Genomic DNA, 4506 nt, shown 5'->3' on the forward strand with positions numbered 1-4506 from the left:
ATATTTTTTTCCTTTTTTAATATATTTTTTGCATCATTTTTCATTTTTGTACAATGTATGCATTTTCATCTGGTTATTGTCCACATACAATGTCCATTCCCCTTTGTTTTGATCCTACTCCCTCCTCCCTCCCCTGTAGTGTCTCTGCTTTATTGTTGCTTGTTGATTTTGATTTTGACTTTAAAGTACAACACCTTGATGCAGTCATCTATTTTTGGGCATTTGGGTTGTTTCCATAGCTTACCTATTGTAAATAGTGCTGCAATAAACACAGAGGTACAGGTGGATCCCAGTGCCATTGGAAGGCTCCTCTTCTGCTATTTACTTCTGGGGCTACCATAATGCCTGGAATTCCATTATTCAAGCCACTGCTTTGTGAAAGGCCCAGAGGCTCCAGGTAGAGTGCAGGGGGAGTTCATGCCCTCCATAAACCCAGTGGCTCAGAGAGGTGGCTGCCTCTGCCAGGTGCCAGAGAGGAAAGGCCTCCAAGGAATTCAGTTTGGATAATGGTAGAGAGAGGAGATTACAGATTATAAACAAACCCAGCTGAGGCTCCAGAGCCACCTCAAACTGGGGAAGAAACTTCTAGGTAATTGTTGTCCAACTGTAGACAATAGGTAGCTCATAGTTACTGTCTGGATCCCAGTGTGGCAGGGACTAACCAACAGGAGACTCGAGCATCAGTAGGAGACCTGGAGAGCAAACTATAAGGCCTCCCCCATGCAGGATCTTAGGGTATAGGCATATGGGAGCTTTTATTCTAGAATTCAGACTGATTTTCTTCCATGAGGCTCAGAAAGAGGAAATGGAGAGAATAAGGGTGAATCACAACCTCCCCTTTTTCCCAGTTATATCAAGAACCTAAGGTGCCTATAGGGTGGGGATGGAGAGTAAGAGAGATGAGGGTAGGAGAAGTGAGTATTCTGGGGTCAAAGTAACATTTTCCAGAACCTAGACTTCTCTAGACTCACCAGTTCCCTCCCCAAAATTTGCTACAGCTACTGCCTGCCCCTCCTCTCTACCCAGAGCACCCTCCCACCAGCAAAGGCTGTGATGCAAAGGATAAAGTCATCAATTTGGATCTCCACTAGGCTGAAATAATGAAATCAGGGCATCCTCTGCTTATATGTCCTTTCCTTCTCCTCCGTGGGCCCATCTGGACAATGTTGAGGGTGGTCCAGGTTTGTAAGTGTTATTCCAGCTCTGACATTCAGTGACTTAAAAGAGATGGCATTCCCTCTGGATTCCATAGGTCCCAATAATCCTCAGCTGGGGGAGGACCCTCCTGAAGCCCTGTGCCTCCTGTCTCTGCAGCTCCATGGCCACCTGTGTGCTTCTCCAGGGGATCCTCCTCCTTCTGCTGCCCACACCCACCCCTGCCCTCTGCAACACCTTCAAATACTCTGCATGCAGTAGACACAAGAATTGCGTGCCCGGCACATGGCTGGCAGGGGAGGGAGTAGACGTGACCAGTCTCCAGCGCTCAGGCGCCTTCCCAGTGGACACAACCCACTACCTGCGGCCAGACAGCATCTGCACCCTCTGCAAGAACATCCTGCAGGATGACACCCTCCAGTGCTTACCCGTGGCCCTCACGCACTGGCGTGCCCAGTCCTCTGTTTGCCAGCACAAGGTAGTTAGAGCCAAGGTCACCTCTGTCCAGGGTGTGGCGTGGGATGCAGCTAGCAACATCCACAATGACTGGCGGATGGAGCTAGATGTGACTCCCCAGCCCACGGTCAATGCACCCATGTCCATGGCTGGTTCGCACTCCGAGGCAGTTAAATTTACAGCAGAGAAAACCAACCAAAACGAGTACATCTTCAGCAAGGATGAGGTGGAGTGTCAATTTTACAGATGTGCTTCAGAGGGGCATGGAGGGGGCATGAAAAAAAGGTGGGAAATTTAGAGTGGTCTAAAAGCCCAGGAATGGCAGGTTGGGAATGGAGAGACTCCCTCCACCAGGAGGAAACTGCAATCCTGGTTCTCACACACCAAAGGGTAAAGTGCCCTCTGGCCTCTCCCCTCTGTAGTCCAGATCTGGAAGCGCCCAGGCAGAGAACAGGTAGAGGGAAGCTAGCAAGCTGTGCCCAAGAACATGAGGCTGTTGAGGTCGTCCCATAATCCCCTCATCTATGAGCATTGGCACTCCTGTGGGGTCCTTCCTGCATGGGGCAGAGACAGGAGACCTGGTTGTGTCCCTCCCATCACTGACTTCATTTGTCCTTCCATCTACTATTTAAGTCTGACACTGTGCAGGGCATTAAGGCATTAGGCTCTGTGCTGGGCATGAGGACTCTAGCGCTGAACAATTGCAATCACCCCCAGCCCTCGGGACCCAGATTCCAACCTGAGAAATGCATGGACTCCAGAGTCACCCAGTCTGATTTCTTATACCTGGACCCCAACTTTCCCTCAGGGTGAGACTGGGCACCTATGTGGCCAGAACTGTCAGGGGTCCACGCATGCAGATCCCAATCAAGTGGACAGATAGGCCGCAGCAACAGTACTATCTTCCAAATCCAGAACATACCATCAGTATAGTAGCATCCCTTTTTATAATTAGAAAATAAGGAGAAAAGAAAAAACTTTATTTTGAAAAGGAAAGTGCAAACTTATATATCAAGTCCTGATCACTGCAGGAAAACAGACAGGAAGGGTTTCTCTGCGGGCTCAGTGATTCAGTTGTTTAGGCTTTGGAGCCAGACCACCCGGGCTCAAGTCCTAGTTCGGCCACTTCCCTGTGACCTTGGGCCATCTTGAGGGAGTTATTGAATGGGGAAAATACTACCCACTGCTGGACCTCTTGTTTTTCTCTCCCTCAGTTTGAAACTAGTACACAACCCCCCACTGCACCCTGAATTCAAAAAGGCCCTCAGGGCCCTACTCCCCGAATTCAACAAATCCACAGAGACTGAGTACTTCAGGCTCATCTCCAACTACGGCACCCACTTTATCCGGTCCATGAAGCTGGGTGGCCGGATCTCCCCTCACGGCCCTGCGCACCTGTGAACTGGTCTTACAGGGATTGACAGCCAAGGAGGTGGAGGATTGCCTGGCTGTCGAGGCTGAGGTCAGCATAGGCTTCCAGGTCAGCTCTTCAGCAGAATTCAAGGCCTGTGAGGAGAAGAGGAAGAGGAGCAAGATAACAAACTCCTTCCACCAGACCTTCCGGGAACGTTATGTTGACTTAGTTGGTGGCCACCACACTTCCTCGCATGAGCTGCTATTTGGGATCCATGCCAAGCCCAAGCAGTTCTCACAATGGGTAAACTCACTGAAGGACACCCCAGGCCTTGTGGACTACACCTTGGAGCCTCTTCATGTGCTGCTGAAGAGACAGGACCCACACCGAGAGGCCCTGAGGCAGGCCGTGAGCAAGTACATGCTGCACAGGGCTCTCTGGAGGGACTGCAGCCGGCCCTGCCCTGAGGGGCAGCAGAAGAGCCCCCAAGACCCGTGCCAGTGCCTGTGCCATGGAACTCACCAACCACGGCTGCTGTCCTCGCAAGAGGGGACTGGCACACCTGGAGCTTAAGAACCTCCAGACGAGAGGCCTGAGGGGAGCCTGGACCACTGAAACAGACGCTTATGTGAAGGCCTTCTTCGGCGACCAGGAGCTGAGGACAAGCACAGTGTGGAACAACAACAAGCCCACCTGGCGATCAACGCCGGACTTTCAGGATGTGGTCCTGGAAATGGGGAGGCCCCTGAGAGTGCAGGTCTGGGACGAAGACCATGGCTGGGATGATGACCTTCTCATCTCATATGACTCAGAACCAAAATCTGGGTCATACGAGGTGAACTGCAACCTAAGCCAAGGTCACCTGAAATTCTCCTACCAAGTCAAGTGCCTGCACCACCTTGGGGGGGATTCCTGCATGGACTATGCACTCCAAGGGCATCTAGGGGAGCCTCCAGGAAACAGGAGTGGGGCATCGTGGTGAGAACAGCAGGCCAGAGAGGACCAGAATGTCTGGCCTAACAGGGTTCTTTTTTTTTTAATTTTTCACATTTTGTTCATTTTTCAGCATTTGCTTCCTCCATCACCTCACGTGTAGTCCCCATAGAATTCCTTCCCCAATGCACCCGTGCACCATCACCTCAGTCCCCTGTGCTCCTCCCTCCCTCCCTCCCTCGGATCCTTCTCCCTCCTCCTCCTGCCCTTTCAAAATGGAAAATAAATAAATACATTCTTAAAATGATGTGATAGTGATGAAGAGAGCGACAAACAGGGCACAGAGATAGCCTTCTGTTAGCAACCCTATACAAAAAGACTGACATTCACCCCAAGGGCAGGCAGATAATACAAATAAATTGCCTTTTTTCTTTTGTTGGAAATGTGGGAACCCAAAATATTTTGTGCCCAATAACTCTATGATTTGAGAAACGACAACATATACTTAGTGATAAATGGCAGTGGACATTCATGTCCCAGCTGGGTGACAATAGGAACATTGCGGACTATGGTGAATGGAAGAACATCTCTAAAGTTGGCCTGCAGCT

General features: G+C 50.4%; 1 pseudogene; it reads left to right on the plus strand.

Moving 5' to 3' along the window:
• Positions 1-1262: 1262 nt before the first annotated feature.
• On the plus strand, positions 1263-3947 carry LOC119234299 (perforin-1-like; annotated as a pseudogene).
• Positions 3948-4506: the final 559 nt, after the last annotated feature.

The sequence above is a fragment of the Talpa occidentalis genome, unplaced genomic scaffold, assembly GCF_014898055.3.
Source record: "Talpa occidentalis isolate TD23 unplaced genomic scaffold, MPIMG_talOcc4v2.1 talOcc4.8, whole genome shotgun sequence".
In the NCBI taxonomy this organism is placed as follows: domain Eukaryota; kingdom Metazoa; phylum Chordata; class Mammalia; order Eulipotyphla; family Talpidae; genus Talpa; species Talpa occidentalis.